Genomic DNA, 21,728 nt, shown 5'->3' with positions numbered 1-21,728 from the left:
TACTGTAACGCGTTACTTAATAACGCGTTAGTCCCAACACTGCTCATTACCAAGTGTGCAAGAACAGACAGGCAGATCTCTCTATTCAGAAAGACAACCAGGCAATGACATGTTTTGTTTAACATAAAAAATATTGCAGATTTTCTTGCTTGAGGTTAGGGTGAGTTAAGAAGAAATTAGCTAACATCTCAGCTAGGGGTGGGTTTTGATTATCGATTTTCCAATTAAAATCGATTGTAGCTTGAATTACGCGATAGCAGGTAATGAGAGCAGGTAAACGGATTCTTCACAAAGACATAAACACAATCACTGAGATGTGGTGGGGGCAGGTCAGCGACTAAAGCTGGGCAGACACTGTGTGATTTTTTTCAGTCGCGTTATTCAGCTCCTGCTCAAACTGTACGATTGACTCGCAGAGGTTAGAAGTTCATAGGTCACGATGCAGGGTCTCACACTATACGACCTGATGCTCTGATGCGACCCGAGTGCTCACACTGTGTGTCCATAAAATGAAGGTTATAACAGAAATTCTGTCGCTCGCTCTCTCTCTCTGTCTTTTACTCACACAGACACGCACACCACCATCATCAACTTTGCTAAATTGCTAATGAAAAACATTGACCAGGCAGCTGTGATTGAGCAGCAATGTAGATCCAACTATTTTCACGGTTGTTGTGGTCGTGATAATTTTGTGAGGCCACATCGAAAAGGCTCGGATGAGCTTGCCATAGTTCTACAAGTTGTACCTCCATCGCTTGTGTCCAGATCACACGCTGCGCTGCGCCGTCTTTTTCGCTGACATTTGTGTTTGCGCGTGCGCAGTGTGAGAAACTGCGGTGACACCCTCACAACGGTCCCGACCAAGCGATTGATGATCGGGAGCTGGTCGTGAGGTGTTAATCGCGTCTCGTTAACCCACGTATACTACACGACGCACAATGAAGGCCAAAATCGGGCCGATCGCCAAATCGGTTGCACGACTCAAAAATCGTCTCAAAATGGGCCAAAAATCGCACAGTGTAAGCCCAGCATAACCAGAAGGTTGGTGGTTCGATCCCAGGCTCCTTCAGTCTGCATGCCAAATATCCTTGGACAAGATACTGACCCCATGTTGCTCTCCGATGCATCCATCGGAGTGTGAATGTGTATGAATGTTAGATAATAAGCACTTAACAACTTGTGTGAATGGATGTGATTGGGTGAATGAATTAGTTGTATCAAGCGCTTTGAGGGACCCTGTGAATCGCAATCGTATCGATTCTAGGAATCAGTGACGATACCCAGTCCTAATCTCAGCTACAATAGAGCAAAAAAAAAAAAAAAAAATCTGGCAAGCAGTATTGTGCACAATACATCACGGGTCACATGAACAAAGCAAGATTCAAAAAGTAATTAAAGCATCAAACAAGTGCAAACCATAAAAGAAAAAAAAACATGAATGCACAACATGGCCTCAGGCTCATGCCTAAGGACTGAAAGTAGACACCATGTGCTACAGTGGTACTCGTCTGAAAGCAGTTTTCCAAGTGGATTGGCAAGTACAGCCAGCTGTGAGCTTGGATCAGGGAATAGATTTATCTCTGTTGGTAAATTATACAAACAACTTTATTTTAAACACATTATATGGCAGATTTAGTGCTTACGTTGTCCTATATTTGACTAAATTAAATTATTTTTCACAATTAATGACAAGAAATGATAGTTTGTCTGATTTTTCTAATAATTGCAGGAGGTTCAGAAGTGTGTGATGGGTTAATTAAGACTCTGGGGAAACAGGTAAACAGTGAATCTGCTTGACACAGTGAACATTCAAAGGTAACTTCAGCTGCCCTCTGCAATAATTTCACAGAAGATTGTCTCCACATGCTAATTCTACCCTTTAATATTTCAGCCTCAGTTTCATCCCTCTGTTTAATAAGCTTGAAATTAAAGCAGCAGCACATGCTGGCCAATTTTACAAGGGAAATGATAAGACCCAACAATGAGAAGGAAAGCGAGTCAGGGGGTTACATCAAACAACAGCCAAATCAAAGCAGAAGGTATAAAGTCACTTTCTGTGGGTGTGAGACTGAACCAGAGGTTAACTAGACGCCGATTCCACCTCTTCTTGTTCTAAATAACTCTTTCGGTATATTTTGTTCCACCCTGTGAACAAGTAGAGTACAAGCATGCATAAGTGCAAGCTTTATAAATAATTAGCAAATAAGTAAAATAAGCAAAGAATTATTTCTTTTTCTTGTTTGCATTAGTATTAGTTGAATTCAAATATAGAAAGAAATATTTTTAAGATTAGGATGATGCAAAAGACAATATCTATATAAATAACTAAATGCACACACACATACACACACTAAAGTAGAGATATATTAAAATATACCAAAGTAATGGATCTCAGCAGCACCACTGCCATAAACCTCATTACTTGTCAATTAAAATATGCATCCATGCTTTCTATTACTGCCATCTTGTGGCCACTGTCAGATACTGTGGCTCAAAGCTGTGCTTCTTTCAGTCTCAAAGAAAACTGCAGCTACCTATGTTTTGAGGGTGTGTCCGTCTCCCATTAGCAATGACTCGATTTGGGGAAGCTAAGAAGCCAGCAGAACAATCATGAAAGATCCCCACAAGGGTACAACAACTTCAAATTACCAGCCAATCAGCTGCATCTTCACAAAATGGAAGTTTCTCTCAGGCATTGTACCAACCAAGCTGAGTAGGCACATGAGTCGATGCATGAGCATGGCTTCGAAGGGCATTGGGATCAAACCAAAGGACCAAAGCACCAGCTCGTGGTTGATAGAGCAGTAGACTAGAATTCTAAGCCCACCCAGGCAGACCAGTCTGAGCACCGTCTGAGCTGACTATGACTCGAAAAGAAAGTCTACGACATGGATGAAGTAGCATTTTTTTTTTACCTTTTTTTTAAACTGTCCTTTACAGCAACATCAGTGAGCAGAATCATGCTCTGAATATACTGTTATTCAAAACACATTGCTTTGCTAAGAAGAGCTCTTTAAACTCTCTGTAGGCTACTCTATTTTTTTCATTGTTATTCACAGTACTGTAGATGTGTGGTTTATGTCAGCCTTAAAGGTTAAGAGAGGCATAAAAGATAAAGAGACAAAAAGATAGTACAAAAGGGTGGCAGATGGGCGCCGGTTTAGCTCAGCCCATTGAGCAGGCGCCCATTCCTTATGGTTGAAAGTGGCCGGCCCGGGTTTGAGTCAAACCCGTGGCCGCATGTCTTCCGCCTTCTCTCTCTGTCCCAGCTTTCGTTGTCGTTTCATCACTGAATCTATCAAAACAAAGCTGAAAAAGGCCTAAAAAGCACAATGAGTCACGAACTGCTGCATCTGTAAGAAAACACATACTGGAGAAAAAAAGCAGACACATAAACATACATATCTTGCTGTGTCCTGTGTGCAATCTTAAGTGACTCTGTATGTGTCTTTGTCAAGAAACATACTTGTGCTAGACCACAACAATGCTCCCCCCAGGGGAGACTAAGCAAAGACTAGAAGACACAGGCTGTCCACAGACACCATGTGTTTGCAATCAAACACATGGTGTGCCCATTATAGGGAAGAGGGAGTGCCTAGAAAGAGCCCAGAGAACCAGAGATAATGGACAGCTGACCTCGCCAGAGGGCACCCATCTCAGCATAGCCAGAGTAACAGTAGAATTGTTATTCCTTCACATAGAAAGAAAGAAGCCTGGTGAGGTGGTCTGAATGCCTCCTGGGCACGTCTTACCAGATTATATCATCAGCTAGCCTAGGAATGCCTTGGCATTTCCTGGGATGAGCTGGAGGATGTAGATGGGGAGAGAGATCTGGACTGGATAGATGGATGGATGGAAGAAAATAACATTACAGAAAAAAATATTGAGATAACTACTTACTGTATACAAATATCCTGTTATAGCTTGTTTTTCATGTTCTCTTCTATGAATTTCAACAAAATGTGTGTGACCCTTGTTTAGGGTTTGTTTTTGTGAATGTTGATTTTATGTTCATGTATAAACTAGAGATGGCACGATACCACTTTTTTATGTCCGATACCGATACCGATATCATAAATTTGGATATCTGCCGATACCGATATGAATCCGATATAATGTTTTTTAATCAACAAAACTGTTTTTTAAATATCTTGCTGCATTTTGTATAAGTTCATACTCAAGTTTAAAACAACAACTACACTAAAGCTATTCTGTTATACCTGTATGCAAAAAAAAATATTTCATAGTTCAGCAATACTGATCAATCTAATAAACTTAAACCTGCACCATCCTCCCTATTCTGGTATTTTAAAGAGTACTTAGCATAAATATTAAGCAACCTAACTAATAGGGTTCCAACTCCCAGCAACAACAAAAATAAATAAATAAAAAATAGGGAACCACCCCTTACGCTCCACCTCATGATGCTTAATCGACGTAATCAACCTTAATTTGATGCAGTGTGAAAAAAAATGCACAGAAATCAATTATTTTTCAAGAAATATTAAATAGATTCAACATCTTTCTTCAACAAAATTGCAGACTGCACAGATGGTACCTTCCCAAAGGAAAAAGTACTATAGCTTACTAGGGTATATATATTAGACGTAATAGTTACTATATACAGTAATTGACTTCTATTCATTTTACATCAAATTAAAACTTTGGGTGTCAGATAATTATTTATTAAAAGCTAGACATTTTAAATGAGAATAAGAAAGAAAAGTATGTCTTTGTGCCCCCTTTTCCCTGTTAATGCCCTATCGGCCCCCCTGGCTAAACTTTGCTAGATCCGCCCCTGCACAGTTACCAGCGTCAGCTATGTAGAAAAAGATCCTCGAGTAGAAAGTAATATTAAATACATTCTAACAACAGCTGATCAAGCTTAAACGTGCTGCTGTTGTTCAGCCGCTGGTTTCCTCTTTCTGGTGCAAAGTGGGCCAAAAGCAAACTAGAGACACGGACTCGCGACAGAAAAGCCGATCAGCTGATCATTTAAGCAGTTTCATGATTGAAGTAGCAGCAGGAGAGGCAGTCGCTTGTTAAGCTTAACGCAGGAATGCTTTACAAACATTCAGAGATGGACTTACACACTTGCTTTACTTCTCTCGGGGATAACTTTGTCGGAGATGAAATGCCGGGTTGCTAGCGAAGCTCCACATGCTATCCAGACCACCTACAGGTCCCGCATGCCACAGCCGCTCTATCACGTGATGCATACTGCTCCGACGTGCTAACTTCTGAGGTGAGTTATGGCGTGTTGCAAGTTTTGTGAGGTGCTTTCGTGATATTTAATGGATCGGATTACATTTTTTATTTTTCTCCGATATCCGATCCAGTAATTTAGGTCAGTATCGGACCGATACCGATACGTAATATCGGATCGGTCCATCTCTAGTATAAACCCCAGAAAGAATAGCTAAAGCTAACTTTATCCGTGATCCTAATAAAACAATCAATCATAGCTTTCAGAACGAATTACTAAACCAGTATGTAAGAAGCAAATTTATAGACATTTTATTTTACTGTAGTATATTTTTAATTTCAAATTAATCTTTATAACATTAAGATATTTGTTGTGTCATACTGTATTGTATAAGCCACAAGCCATTACACTTAGTTGTTAGGTTTAACTTAATTTTTTAACTGTTGTAGGAAAGGAATTCCCAAACATTTGAATAAAGTCTATCATCCAACTTCAGGTTTTCCTTTTTGAAATCTGAAAATTGGAAGCTGACTGTTTAAATCTATACAACAAATTAATTTGTTCATTTCTTGATTAGATTGGCTTGGTTTAGCAGCTAAACATCTGAGTGTGGATTTATGGGTTAAACATTAAGTATAAAATTACAACCAAGGCAAAGTTTTATGATGTTTCTGAACAAACAGGGGCACATGTGCATTTCTTATGAATGTAACATTAAAAAGAAAGAGGAATTGAAGGTTTACTTTGTTTTCTGGTTGATCGTTTTGCACAGATTAAGTCGCCAAGCTGAGGTGCTGTAGTATTTAAGTTCATGAAAATTTAGGAATTTTAGCTTTGTGAACAAAGCTAGATATACTTGTGTGTAGGTAGAAGTCTATGCTGACAATATTGCAATGTTTAAAACTGGATGCTCAGTGAAGACAGCTAAATAAAAAAAATTACTATGTCTATCATGCAAGGCTGTATCACTGCATTAGTATGGACATAACAAAGCTCTGAAATAAAGGATTACATAACTTCAAATAGTAGGAGTTAGATAAGATGGTGTTTGGAATAACAGCAAAGTCCTGGCAGAACATTTCTCTGTATTCTTATCATTTATAGAAAACCACAGCTAATTTAGTTCCCCTTTATATTTATGTTCTGTGGCTTGAGATTTTAAAAAAAAAAAAAAGCTGAAATTGTTCCGTTACAGATAAGTCTCACTTACATGTTGTGTGAAAGAGAGCAATGTGATAGCCTTGTTTTCTCAGGCTATTTGTACTTCATTCAGTACTTTTTTTTTTGTAAACAGCAGCTTTTTCACAGGTGTGGTTAGCTTTTTTCTCAATGAAATAATTTATTTTGTAATGACTCAAGTTATCAATTTTTTCTTGATAATCTGAAACACGAGACAGGAACTGGCTCTGTGTTTGTTTTTGGGGTTTTTTGGTGTGTGCCCTTTTGTTTTTTTCCTTTTCTCTATTGGTAGGTACACTTGGGGTGGAGCCACTGCAGGTGAGGTGTTCAGTCAGCTGTGTTGGATCCTCCTCATTAAGGCAGCATACTAATAAGGCGGTCGATGTGGCAGTTCTTCACCAGATCATTACTTCAGCTTCTGATGCAATGTTTGGTCTCCCTGGTGTATTGTTTTGCATCCAAGCTCCTTTTCCTAACTGAGTTTTTTTCCCTTTTGATTCTTTCAGTCATCTGATTTTTCCTGTTCCTGGATTTGTGTTCATACTCTCAGAAGAACTGTCTAAACAGCTCGCTTTTCACTGCCATCATGCATTCCAACTTACCTCCCTCCTCAACTTACTGCTTTGTTTCGGTACAGTGAGTACATTAGTTTTGTAGTTATTTTTTCCATTCAGTTCCAGTCATTTTGTGTAGTTAACTCTGGTCTCTTTCCTATTTCAGATTTTGTCCTGAAAATCCACCACAATCAAGTCTTGTCCTTTATATTTTTTCAGCTCCTTGGGTCCATCTTTTGGCTTAATCTGATAGTGACAAATATGCAAAAAAATAAGAAACGAGGAAGGCGGCAAATATTTTTTTCTATAGTCTAAGGAGCTTGAAAAACAAACATCTGGAGTTCTTTAAGTTTCCTTGAGGCATTTCACCTCTCATCAGAGAAGCCTCTTCAGTTTTAAGAGCAATTGGAGGAGAGTCCCAGATTTCAGCCAAGGTCTGAAAACGGGTCTAGGTAACAATCGGCTAAGGTTTCGGTTGAACCCACTGTGAAAGGTAGCCCACGCCCTATTATGTGATTTACTCTGGGACTTATACCAATTGCTCTTAGAACTGAAGAAGCTTCTCAGATGAGAGGTGAAACGTCTTCAAGGAGACTTAAAGAAGTCCAGACGCTTTTCTTTCCAACCTCCTTAGGCTACGATGACCTGGATAATTAAGAACCTTCACAGACACTTTTTTATAGCATTGTTATATGTTATACCTACTCATTACACCAAAATTAAAACGTATTTAGTTTATTTTTATTTACATGGCACCAAATCACAACAACAATTGCCTCAAGGTGCTTTATATTGTAAGGTAAAAACTCTATATCTTAATGCATGCTCAATCATCCAGGTAAGTAAATCTCCAAAAGTTGATTCGGTTCACCTGGACGTAGCGTTTTCAGTTTTCATCCTGGACAGGGAGGAATGCTGGTTTGAGCGTGGAGTCAAGGAGGCCCTTTACGTGAAAAGGGAAAGACCAATCAAGGAGGGGGCCTAAGGGTACATCTTTCGCCATCTTAAAATGCTGTGATTGCAGCCAGTCCCCAACTCTCTGTGAATGGTACTTATGGCCATTGGTCAGTGGTTGTTGATCAATGATCATGATAATTTGCATGATTATGATGACCTCCCAGCCCATTGTTCCTTCAGTGGTGCTAGTTTCAGTCATTATGCAAATGTACTGTTTATAAGATTGGGGAAACCTGCAGTGAACTGAAACTGAAGAAGTCAGTTTCAGTTCACTGCAGTTCTCCCACTGAAAACGCTACGTCCAGATGAACAGAATAGACTTTTGGAGGTAAAGACTCTACAATAATACAAAGAAAACAGAGAAAACCCCAAAAATCAGAAGAACCCCTATGAGCAAGCATCACAAATATTCATTTGTTAATCACCAACGATAAGACACACAGGCCATATTACATGAGTGTTTGGTTCTAAATCAGATATCCTAAAGAAATGGTCAGAGTGCAATAACTGGCAGGAGCAATCAAGCAGTGTAATAACCAGCAGCTCAAAACTGTCATGGTCTGGGCGAGTCTGAGTAACTTTCCACAGCATCAGCTCTCCTCCTCTGGATGGAGCCCTTCTTGCCCCTCCCCGTTCCTCAGCCACAGGCAATTATTCTGGCAGTATTTAGGAGCAGCACACACAATGAGTCTTCGCCAGATTGTCTGTTAACCTCAGTTAGTTCACAGCCTCATGTTTCTGTGTATCTCTCAGTGTGCATTACTTACCTCTCTCTTCCTGTCCCCTAGTCGGTACCTGGATTCGTCATCCAAACCCTGCCATAGCCACGCTTCTGGATTCCGGTCAGCTACTGCTTAATCCTTTTCGGGCAAACTGCCATTCTCACCTGCCTGCCTCCCTGCGCACCCGTATAGGACTCAGTACTCGCCCGGACCTCGCCTCACCTCCACCTCCAGCTTATCCCCGCCTGTGAACACAGCCCCTGGTCTGCCACAGTTTCCACCTGCCCCACTCCAGCCCTCAGCAGTTTAGTGACCTGACAGTTCCATGCTTAGCCTAAGCCCCGCACTTCACAGACACCACGCTTTTGCACAAAGCTTAATCTTGTTTTTGTCTTGAGTATCTAAGTTAGGAATTCTTGTAAATAAAAGTTTTTGTTTTTGCAAATCACTTCAAGCCTCTGGTCTTTGGTTCTGCGCATGTCCATTCCACTCCACGGGCCTCTGAGCCTTGACAGAAACAGCATTTGCAGCTGCTAGTGTAAATTGTTCCGGATGGCTATCAGGGATAATTTAGTCATTGTTTGTCACTGCTCCAATGCATCTTCTCAATATAAGAGAGACTGGAGGTTAATGAAAAAATCCTATCTTTTCCCTGTATAATTGAAAGAACGAAAGGTATTACTTTCAATAAAATATGGTAATGAGAACCTGACAGGAAACTGAGGCCCAGATGACCTTCTTACTTTTATCATCACTGTGGCTAAGGTTACAACATTTGTGCACCAAAAAGAGCAGCTCATCCCTGTATTGTTATTAGCATTTCTGTCAGGTGATACTTCTTGCTGCCTGTGAATTATGTGACCAAGTCAGGGCTGCACAGTGTATTACTGTTATGAACTTCAAAGAAATTAAAATGTTAATCAAATTTGTATGTCCTTCATATTCCAATATTGTCTTCAGTGTTTAATCTTGAGGGGCTACCCTTCTAAGAATGGTCCAACTAATCAGACTTGCACTCACATGATGCAAGTCAGTGCATCAAGTTTTGTCCTTTAGAAGGAATTTCTTATTTAAATGTGAAATGAGATTCTCTGCTAAAAATAGTTTTTTTTAATTTTTTTTAAGCCATAGATTACTTAAAACACATATAAATCCCAGCTGCTAATTAAAGCTTCCAAACTATGATTCACATTGTTACTTGTTTTTGCATGTATGAATGAATGTTTTCATTTATACACTTTTTTAAAATTCTAATCTGCTGGTATGTCTCTTTTACATTGATGAAATTGGAGCTACTATTGCACAGAACACACAACAAGAATGCCTATCAATAAAAAATTCACATTGCCAACAAACTAAAGGAATTTTGACGTCTGCTTCATGATGCTATGGGACAGTAACTTTTGATAGTTAAATTTCCTCATTCTAAAATTTCAGAAATGTAATGTGCAGCAGTCACACTAAATATAAACAGCAGAACTTGGAGGTTCAAGGTCCAAGGTTCATTATTTGTTACATGCATAGTTATACAAGTATAACACACAGTGAAATGTAACCTGACACGCTCCTCGACATGTGCAAAAATGGGGGGGGGAGCTAGAGGAAGAACATATACATATATATATATATATATATATATATATATATATATATATATATATATATATATATATATATATATATATATATACACACACATTGGGTGAATGTGCAGTAGTAGCAGTGCTCTTAGCAGTAAAATAACTAATCATTGAGGGCACTAAATCCCAAGATTAGCTTCTTTCAAATTCCAGTAGTGTTACTGTGTCCCGTTACATTTTATTGTAGATATTTATCATTATTTCATCATCATCTGATAAAGTATCTGTAGGCAGAACTCACGGGAATCATTATAAATGGAGGAAGAGTCATATGACATGTTACTGTGCCCAGAGTCTGAAGCAGAAAGCCTGGCTTAACAGAAAATGTTGATAAGTGTTGTGATACCTGTTATATCTGACAGGAGTTTTAGCATTTGCCCAGTCAGCTAACAGAAAGAAAGCCTGGCTACTGTATGTCAAAATAACTTTAAAGTGTACCCCTCAGTATGTCTTTCTTTCTTGACTCTCTTGGATAAGGAAAAACTCAAGAACATCAGCAATGAGAGGAAAAAAACAAGCTTTTTGGGCATTAAAGATTACATTTAGTTTACCCTCTACATGCACATTCAAGCCATTCAAGCTTACGAATAGAGATAACGTGCTTTTTAAACTGGTGAATACTTGTTGCCAGATGACCTCTACCTGATATGCAAGGCTATTCCAGAATTTCTAGAGCAGGCTTTAAAGAATGATTTGATATTGAAAATCAATTAAGCCAAAAGAATCAAAATTCTTGCTACATGATGTTTGAAACACGATGCCTGATAAACAGGATACACAGAATTACTAACAACTGAAACTTCCTGGGATTAAATCAGATTAGTTGCAATGATGCCAGTCTTGAACATTAACCATTTCACGCATGGTGGTCACTACAGTGGATAGCTATTCAAAGGCTGTTTTCTTGTATTTGTGTCAGTGTGGATGGTACACTTGCACATAAACCACTTCATTGGACACTGATGTTACTATAGATGTATGATGTGTTTCATTGTAATTATTGTTCTTTAACCCTGTCATGCATGAATTATGACAACATCAATCATGATTTTTTTTCTTAAGTATGTATATTCATCTTTTCATGCCTAAAGATGAATAAAAATACTTTATATTAAAATTCTCCCCACTGTCTTATCCAGAGAAACTTAAGTCTGTTTGAACTTTCTTATTAATTCATTACAGGAACTATTTATTTATATTTCACAGTATCCTTATGCATAACATACATAAAGTACTTTTATGTATGTTTGTACTGTTGGTGTTTAATGTTAAAAAATGTTAGACTGAATGTTGACTAACAGTCATGCATGTGCATTAGTAAACTACAATGCTAAACACTTTATTCTTCATCAAATATATATAATCAAGTATAATGTGAGATGATCATTTCAGCTTTTCTGAGTTGATTCTGAATATTTAAGGTAGCATTTTTATCGAAACAGTATAACTTAAATTGTTCTTGTTGGCCAAACTTCATTTACAAACAATTATCCTTGTTGTTCTTTTTTGTGTGAGTGGTGTCAAATATGGACAAACTATTAAGAAAAGACCATTTTTACCAAGTGCAGGTTTCTAAGTACAAATCAAAATATTGAGTCGTGACTGCAGGAACTTAAACTGTAAACTCATGTACCATTCCCTTCACAGTGTTAATCAAAGCTAAGCATACATGAAACAACGTGTAGTCTCTGATATAAAGTAATTTGTCATGGATAAACTCAAGCAGAGCATTTATCAAAGAGAAGCATAACGAAGTGTAACATTTCTCACTTATAATTATTTGATTATCTCCCTGGCTGTTTCAGTGTTATGTACCACTGGGGTTTTACAAACTCACTAAAGCAGAACAGGCTGGGTTTCAGAGACATGGTACAAAACTAATGTGAAACTAATGGCATTGTTTTAAAATAATTGTGAGTAAAGAGTCATTTAAACTTAACTCAATGACAATTTTCAATAACAATAACAATATATTTAATTGGTGTTTTGCTGAGTATACCTTTATGACATTGTCAGTCTCTTAGTTAATAATAATAATAATAATAATAATAATAATAATAATAATAATGGATTGGATTTATATAGCGCTTTTCAAGGCACCCAAAGCGCTTTACAATGCCACTATTCATTCACTCTCACATTCACACACTGGTGGAGGCAAGCTACGGTTGTAGCCACAGCTGCCCTGGGGCAGACTGACAGAAGTGAGGCTGCCATATCGCGCCATCGGCCCCTCTGGCCAACACCAGTAGGCGGTAGGTGAAGTGTCTTGCCCAAGGACACAACGACCAGGACAGAGAGCCCGGGGATCGAACCGGCGACCTTCCGGTTACAGATACGCTTCCCAACCCCCTGAGCCACAGTCGTTAAAACAAATGACAGTGCTTCTAGACTACAGAATTCATCGAATCCATTACGAATGAGGAAAAAATTAATAGTGCACTTAAAAGTGGACATTATTCGAAATACGATTGGGGTGCTGGTACAAAAGAGAGCTGTGTGATTACCTACTATAAATGGCCCGATTCTTATACTGTATAGCACTTTTATACGACGTGTCTTCAAGCATGTCTACATTCTACATTGAAATGCTTGCTATCTAATATCCATGTACATTGATGCTCCAATGGAGTTTGAACATGTTTTAAAAACTATTTATGTTGAACTTCTGTACAAATCACAGTATGTCCATAACAAATACCATGAGGGACACCATAAGGCTGTCCATAAGTGCATGTGGTACCAGGACGCAATAGGTTACTGGTCAATGATTGATTTTGTAATCGTATAACCAGACCTGCAGCCATATGTTCTGGGACTCAGGTAATGAGAGGGGCTGAGCTGTCAACTGATCACCACCTGGTGCTGAGTTGGATGAGGTGATAGGAAAGTGCGCTGGAATGCCTGACAAAGGCCCCGGTCCATTAAATCTTCAACGCACACTTCCAGGAGACCTTCAACAGCATTCCGAGGGAGAATAGGGACATTAAGTCCGAATGGACCATGTTCAGCAGCTCCATTGCCAAAGCCGCTGCACTGAGCTGTAGTGCCTGGCGTGGTGGTAACCCCGGACCAAATGGTGGACACCAGAGGTGAAGGGTGCCACCAGGCTAAAGAAAGAGTCAGGCTTGGTTTGGCTGCAACACTTCAGAGGCAGCTGATAGGTACCAGACTGTTCTCACTCCCAAGTGGTAAAATACCGACGATTTGTCAAGTCCCAAGGCATTCCTGAGGTCATGGATGCGCTGGGTCATGGATGAAATCCAGTAGAATGAAGCTCCCGAACCTTAACTAGCATTTTAATGACATTAGATAGTCATTTTCCAAAGTGATTTGAGGAAAACGAATGTACATGTGTATATTCATTCCAAACGGTTCTCATGTTTCCTAATTTTTCCGATCTCGTAATGTAGTGACACGTTGGGTACCCGGAAGCATAATATGCCGACGATTTGTCACGTAGCATAAGATGTTCCGCTTTGGGAGTGAGAACGTGTTGTAGGTACCAACAAACCAAGCGGAATGTGGCTCAAGGCAGTGGCTGAAGCAAAAACTGGGATGTGTGACGAATTTGGAGAGGCCATGGAAAAAGGCTTTTGGACTGCCTCAAAGAGATTCTGGCAAATCGTCAGGCAACTCAGGAGGGGAAAGCAGTGCTCTGCCTTCACTGTGTATAGTGCTGGTGGAGCGCTGGTGACTTCGACTGAGGACATTGTCAGACAGTGGAAGGAATACTTCGAGGACCTCCTTTCGAGAGAGGCTAGAGTAGAGCCGCCACGCCTCCACATTGAAGGGAGCGAGTTGAGGTGGTCTGGGCATTTGGTGTTCCCCCCAGACAAGCTGGAGGAGGCTAGGGAGAGGGAGATCTGGGCTTCTGTGCTTAGGCTCCTGCCCCAGCAACCCAGCCTGGACAAGCGGGAGAAAATGGATGAATGGATGAAGTATCAAGATAGGTTCTGTATGATTTAAATTAATCTAAAATTATGTCAATGGTAAGTGGTTCTGATAACTATAAACGATAAGTATGGTATGAAATAAACTGTACCAGAAAAAATAACTTTCTGTCGACATAAAATGTACCAGAGAAATGTCAAATCCGTCTTTAGGAAAAATTACAAATCGTGGCTTCTCAGACAGATTGAGAGCAATCACAAATGGCATTTAAGAAAAGCTCTCATCAAAGCATAAGGAACAAAGGAGCTTCCTTTGAAATCTTCCTAAGTCGCTTTCTCTTACACAGACATGTCCACACTGACAAACAGGTACAGCCATCAGAGGTATGCTTCAACTCTACAGACATTGACAGCTCATAAAACTGCAGATCAGGCTTGACGACACACTTTGCAGTCATCCCAGGATGCAAAACTGGTAAATGCATAACAACAGTCAACAAAGACATACACCAAGCAGCTCCATCATCTCCCATGCATTACCAAAACAATTATAAATATGAAGACCTGTGTTTCACAGTGCTTTTTAAGATGATTATATTGGAACAACCTGCACAATGCTTTCCATGTCTTTTTGTTCTGCTAGAATATTACACTAGTATATTAAATTAAAAATACAGTTTAAGATAATATGATATAAGATAGTATTTGAATTGAATTGAAGTTTGAAGTTTAACAACTGTTTTAACCCCATAATAATATATTAAAAAGGTAAATGGCTGCATTTAAATAGCGCTTTATCCAATATATTGTGCAGTTTGATTTTTTTTAATGCAATAATGACAGAAAGATACAATGCAGGTTCTAAGCGTCAGAAGCATTCATTGTCCTGCCCAAGGATTCTTCATCACATGAACAGGGGTACTGAAAACTGATGGGTTCTAGTTCTCTTAAAGGGAGAGAATGTGTAGTAACAATGCAAGTTCTTTCTCTTTAACATGGAAAAGAAAGCACTGTTGATCTTTAAAAATCGGTGAGATTATACTAGTGTAACAAGGTGAGGCTCTTCTGTTAAGTGAACTTTGCTACGCTCTGCTAAATACAGTGGATCTTTGCTCCCACTACAGAATCACACATCTAACAGGTTTAGGTCATCGGGGTAAACTACTGCCTGGGTGGTATCTCCTTTGTATAAAGTGAAATAAGGTGGTATTCAAAGAAATATAATATTGCTTCTAGAGCAGGGCGATATGACCAAAAATATTTATCACGAGATATATTTGAAAATTTGCCATAACGATAAAACTGACGACATAATTGACACTACTTTACAACTCCACAACTTTATTCGTGCAAAAAAAAAAAAAATCAACGTATTTTCACTTAAACAAGCAGCTGTTTTTTTATGTGCATTAAAGTTATATAAAAATTTAAAAGTGGAAATGCAAAATCCTTGCTTTTTTTTTTTTCTTCCAATAATATCAACAGGTGGACAACAGTGAATGTAGGCCAAAGTTTGTTATCAAAATGCTCTGTCCTCCTGGAATAACTTCCATTTTATTTTGAAGCTTTACGCTGATGGCTTTGGGTAACTTTGGAGATTATTTTTAAGACGATGCTCTATTTTATATTACCAACAGTTTATAAGTATGTAAATGAGCCTTAAAGAAAGGACAGAATAAAGTCCTATTCTTTTTTTTTTTCCTTTTTTTTTTTTTGCCTGTCCCGTTTGGCTCTTTTGCCATCAGAATTGTTGTCTAAAGGCAAAGAAAGATGCCCAACGGATTTACTTTACCAAATTGACCATCCCAGCCTTGCCATAATGGTCCATTTGATTCACCTTTTATTGTTTATTTTATTTTCACTTACTGAACATGGGACAGACTTGACTGGGGGAAAGAAGGGGAGAAAGAAAGAGGGAAAGAGAAACAGCTGAGAAGAGGGACGGGGGAGAAGGGCAAAAACCAAAAACCAACAGAATGAGCAGAAAAAGAAAAAAAAGAAGAAGAAAAGAAAAAAAATGCATATATCAATCACCTGGGTCACCTGCTGAGAAAGAAAAAAAGAAAACAAGCAGAAGAGAACAAGAGTAATGGAATAAACAACATCACAATGATATATGGGAATATGACAGTAAATACTAAATATTAAACATTATTGTGCAGCACATAAGATCAACAGAACACAGTGTGCTTTGAGGTAGGAGCCAAAAAGGGTGTAGTTTGTGGGTGTGATCACCCGTGTGTACACCTGTGAGCATGGACGTGCTTGTTTTGTTTTGTTTTTTTAAAAGGTTCCTTCATGTAATGATCTGCTAGAGGGTGTGTGTGTGTGTGTGTGTGGGGGGGGGGGGGGGGGCGCCACAGCCCCGTCCTCCAGGGCATGAAGCAGGTATGGAGGAGATCAAAACTCCAGACATCCAGAGGCCCCAAGAACACAAGAGACCAAGGAAGACCAACAGAGGAGCAGCCGCGCCACTGTCCCACAAAGAGCTGAGGAGAGTCCCAGATGAGGGCTCACTCAGCAGCCAGGGGGAGTTGCAGTGACGCGCCCGTGAGCTCCGCCGGCAGCCAGCCGTGCCTGAGTGACCGAGCCCCAGGCCGAGAGGCCGGGGGCACCCCACCTCCGAAATGGCCTGAGCGAGCCCCAGGCTCCAGGCCCCGATAAGCGGCCACCAAGGAGTGAGCCGGTGTGTACCTGGACGCCCATCCCCGGACACAAAGAACCACCAATGCACCGATGTCTGAGGGAGTCCGCCACTGGAAGACCGGAACCGCTACATCGATCACTACGGCCGTCTGCTTCTGTTTGTCTACCACCACTATGTCCGGTTGGTTAGCCACCACCATTTTGTCCATTTGTATCTGGAAGTCCCACAGGATCTTAGCTCGGTCATTCTCCACCACCCTTGGGGGCATCTCCCATTTTGACCTCGGGACTTCCAGGTTATACTCGGCACAGATGTTCCTGTACACTATGCCGGCCACTTGGTTATGGCGTTCCATGTATGCCTTGCCTGCTAGCATCTTGCACCCTGCTGGATTGTCTCTGGGGCATCTTTACACAGCCTGCACCTGGGGTCTTGCCTGGTGTGATAGACCCCAGCCTCTATGGATCTTGTACTCAGAGCTTGTTCTTGTGCTGCCATGATTAGTGCCTCTGTGCTGTCTTTCAGTCCAGCTTTGTCCAGCCACTGGTAGGATTTCTGGATATCAGCCACCTCCTCTATCTGCCGGTGGTACATACCGTGCAGGGGCCTGTCCTTCCATGATGGTTCCTCGTCTCCCTCCTCTTTCTTGGGTTTCTGCTGCCTGAGGTATTCACTGAGCACTCAGTCAGTTGGGGCCATCTTCCCAATGTATTCTTGGATGTTCCTTGTCTCATCCTGGACTGTGGTGCTGACACTCACCAGTCCCCGGCCCCCTTCCTTCCGCTTAGCGTACAGCCTCAGGGTGCTGGACTTGGGGTGAAACCCTCCATAAGATAAGATAAGATAACCTTTATTAGTCCCACACGTGGGAAATTTGTTTTGTCACAGCAGGAAGTGGACAGTGCAAAAGTTATGACGCAAAAATTAGAATACAATAAGAATAAATACAGTACACAGCTGTACAGAATAGAATAAAATAATATACTATATACAATAGAATAAAATAGAATAAAAATATACAATAAGATAAAAATAGAATACGAATGCTATATACAACTGAGTAAAAATACAACGATGCCAGAAAAGATTATTGCACTTAGTGTTATTGCACATGTGTGGATGTGTGTGTTTGTTCAGTTAAAGTCTTTGTTGTGGAGTCTGACAGCAGTGGGGAGGAAAGACCTGCGAAATCTCTCCGTCCCACACCGTGGGTGCCGCAGTCTCCCACTGAAGGAGCTGCTCAGTGCTGTCACAGTCTGCTGCATGGGGTGGGAGATGTTGTCCAACAGGGATGACAGCTTAGCCGCCATTCTCCTGTCACTCACCACCTCCACTGGGTCCAGAGGGCATCCTAGAACAGAGCTGGCCCTTCGGATCAGCTTGTTCAGTCTCTTCCTGTCCCCAGCAGAGATGCTGCTGCCCCAGCAGACCACACCATAAAAGATAGCAGAAGCCACCACAGAGTCATAGAAGGTCTTCAGGAGTGGGCCCTCCACCCCAAACGACCTGAGTCTCCGCAGCAGGTACAGCCTGCTCTGCCCTTTCCTGTAGAGGGCATCTGAGTTATGAGTCCAGTCCAGTCTATTGTTCAGATGAACACCAAGGTACCTGTAGCTGTCCACAGCCTCAATGTCCATACCCTGGATGTTCAGTGGTTGCAGTGGAGAATGCTTGTGCCTGCGGAAGTCTACCACCAGCTCCTTGGTTTTACTGGCATTGATCTGGAGGTAGTTCAGCTGGCACCAGTCCACAAAGTCTTGAGTCAGTCCTCTGTACTCCTTGTCGTCCCCATCAGTGATGAGGCCGACTATTGCAGAGTCATCAGAGAACTTCTGCAGGAAGCACTGGGTGGAATTGTGGGAGAAGTCTGCAGTGTAGATGGTGAAGAGGAACGGAGCCAGAACCGTTCCCTGTGGGGCCCCCGTACTGCAGACGACCCTGTCCGACACACAGCCCTGAGTCCTCACATACTGTGGTCGGTCGGTGAGGTAGTCCAGGATCCAGGTAGTGAGGTGATGGTCCACTCCAGAGTTCACCAGCTTGTCCTTCAGAACCGAGGGAAGAATGGTGTTGAAGGCACTGGAGAAATCAAAGAACATGATTCTCACAGTGCTCCCAGCGGTCTCCAGGTGAGAGAGGGAACGATGCAGGAGGTGAATGACGGCATCATCCGCTCCAATGCCAGGCTGGTAGGCAAACTGAAGTGGGTCCAGTGATGAGCTTGTTAGGCGCCGAGGCTGAGCCAGGACCAACCGCTCCAGGGTCTTCATCAGGTGGGATGTCAGAGCCACCGGCCTGTAGCTGTTGAGGTCCTTGGGGCGTGAAGTCTTTGGCACTGGTACAACACAGGAGGTTTTCCAGAGCTGTGGGACTCTTCCCAACCTCAGGCTCAGGTTGAAGAGGTGCTCCATCACCCCACACAGTTGGTCCGCGCAGGACCTGACGACCCTCGAGCTGATGCCATCTGGGCCCGCTGCCTTCTTGCCATTAATCCTCCTCAGTTCCCTCCTAACCTGGGTGGTTGAGAGAGACAGGCTGGAGCCTTGTGTTGAGTGTGTATTGGATGCTGTTGTTGGGGGTGGGGAGGAGTGAGCAGGGTGAATAGAGGAGGTGTGAAGTGTCTGAGGTGTCAGAGGTGGAACAGCAGCAGTGGGGGTGGGTGAGTCTGCAGCCGATGTTGTAGACTGTCTCATGGTTGAATCAAATCTGTTGAAGAAATGCTCCATGCATGGTAAGGAGCTTTCTTGTCTTTATGTCAGTGGCTTCCTTTGGCCAGCCTATTACCCCAGCAGGGTACCTGATCACGGGCAGGGCATACGTGTTGATGGCCCGGATCTTGTTCTTACCATTCAGCTGACTCCTCAGGACTTGCCTGACCCTCTGCAGGTACTTGGTGGTTGCAGCCTTTCTAGCGGCCTCTTCATGGTTCCCATTTGCCTGCGGGATCCCCAGGTACTTGTAACTGTCCTCTATGTCTGCAATATTGCCTTCTGGTAGTTCAATCCCCTCAGTTCTGACTACCTTCCCTCTCTTTGATACCATCCGACTACACTTCTCCAGTCCGAACGACATTCCAATGTCATTGCTGTATAGCCTGGTAGTGTGGATCAGTGAATCGATGTCTCGTTCACTCTTGGCATACAGCTTGATGTCATCCATGTACAGGAGGTGGCTGACAACTGCTCCGTTCCGTAGTCGGTATCCGTAGCCAGTCTTGTTAATGATCTCACTGAGGGGGTTCAGGCCTATGCAGAACAGCAGTGGGGACAGAGCATCTCCTTGGTAGATCCCGCACTTGATGGTGACTTGTGCTATGGGCTTGGAGTTGGCCTCTAGTGTTGTACGCCACATCCCCATTGAGTTCCTATATATATATATATATATATATATATATATATATATATATATATATATATATATATATATATATATATATATATTATATTAATATATATATATATTATATTAATATATATATATATATATATATATATATATATATATATATATATATACACACATTTTTTATATATAGACACTATGAGATTGTTTGTTGTAATACAAAGAACAAAAACAAAGCTGCTGCTGTTGTTGTTGGAACCATAAATCCTGCTCTCTACCAGAAAATCCTGAATTATGAAGAATGTCCATAACCCTTATGTCTTGGTTCATAACCCTTGGGACAATGATCAGCAGGACAATGATCCAAAACACACCAGCATGTCCACTGAATGGCTAACAAAATAAACAAATAAAGTTCATATTTAATCCAATAGAGATGATTTGGCATGTTCATGCTCAAAAACCCTCCAGTATGGCTGTATTTACGTTTATGGTTTATGGATGATAAACCGTCAACATCGCCTGGTAAAAGTCGAAGCAGTCGCCGCTGACCAACATTGATGGAGATCGTTAGCTGCCTGATGCGCCCCTCAGCATAGGAGGAACTAAGTGCTAAGTACATGTCAGCATCATATTTCCTCATGCTGTGTGTTCGCTCGTCTTGTGTGTTTCATAGTTTCATCTATGCCTGAGTATTTTCTCTTTCTGTGTTCTTCTGTATTAGCAATAAAGGTCTAGTCCTGCATTTACTACTACTACAAAGCACTATGACAAAGCCAGCCAATGAAATGTGTTTTTCCACTTTATCTAAGCATTGAGTCAGGGTGAACTAACTAACATTGTGAAGCATTTGCATATGCCTAAACTCTAAGTAAGTTACAACATACACCTCACAACAATAGTCAGTACAGACAACAGGACACAAACATGTGACTCATACACAAAGACAGACATTAAAAATACTTACACGGACCAAAACAGCAGTTCTCTCGCTTCTTTAAAATAGATTTCAACTGTCCCATCATGTAATTATGAAATTACACAGTGCCTAGCATGTACGCACGTGAAATCAAATACAGTGCACTAACAACAAAATAAATAGCAGCCGTGTAAATTTAAAAATTTACACTCTCCCCAATGTGCCCTATACCCATCCTCCCTACTTTGATCTAGGATCTACTTGTCAGGATTTGTGTCGTGGATGAGAGAAGGAGGACCCAAACGCTGGACTTACAGGTAGGTAGGTGAAGGTTGGTGTTTATTGTCGATGGAGTGAACAAACAGAACAGAGGTAGGAAATGGCTGGCTGGCTGGCTGGACGACTGACTGAATGACTGAAGGACTGACTGAAAGACTGAATGGCTGGCTGACTGAATGCAGGCGGAAACGACAACATAACATCACATGTACTTCAATGACACGACAACGATCGGATGGAACTGAGGACTTAAATACACGCTGGGTGATGAAGGATTAGAAACCGGTGAGTACACAGCTGAACTTAGTCTGACTAATGTTACATGGAAATAACTGGAACACAATACGCAGGCGGTATGCTGACGCAGAAAACATAGATGTGAAAAGAAAA

General features: G+C 41.2%; 1 protein-coding gene and 1 long non-coding RNA gene across 12 annotated transcripts in view; one reads left to right on the top strand and one right to left on the bottom strand.

Moving 5' to 3' along the window:
• ntm (neurotrimin) overlaps nt 1-21,728 on the bottom strand; it is a 489,818-nt gene that overhangs the window by 127,151 nt on the left and 340,939 nt on the right. The gene's annotated exons all lie outside the window — the stretch shown is intronic.
• Nucleotides 4,022-9,155, top strand: LOC309715818. Of its 2 annotated transcripts, XR_014279304.1 has the most exons (4): nt 4,022-5,245; nt 6,892-7,016; nt 7,106-8,598; nt 8,685-9,155. It is a non-coding gene; the product is annotated as an uncharacterized lncRNA (long non-coding RNA). The 2 variants fall into 2 exon arrangements; XR_014279305.1 differs by having other exon boundaries at nt 7,106-9,154.

The sequence above is a fragment of the Aulonocara stuartgranti genome, assembly GCF_965226115.1.
Source record: "Aulonocara stuartgranti genome assembly, chromosome: 10".
In the NCBI taxonomy this organism is placed as follows: domain Eukaryota; kingdom Metazoa; phylum Chordata; class Actinopteri; order Cichliformes; family Cichlidae; genus Aulonocara; species Aulonocara stuartgranti.
The sequence above is the reverse complement of the archived record's forward strand: the minus strand, read 5'-3'. Positions and strand labels throughout refer to the sequence as shown.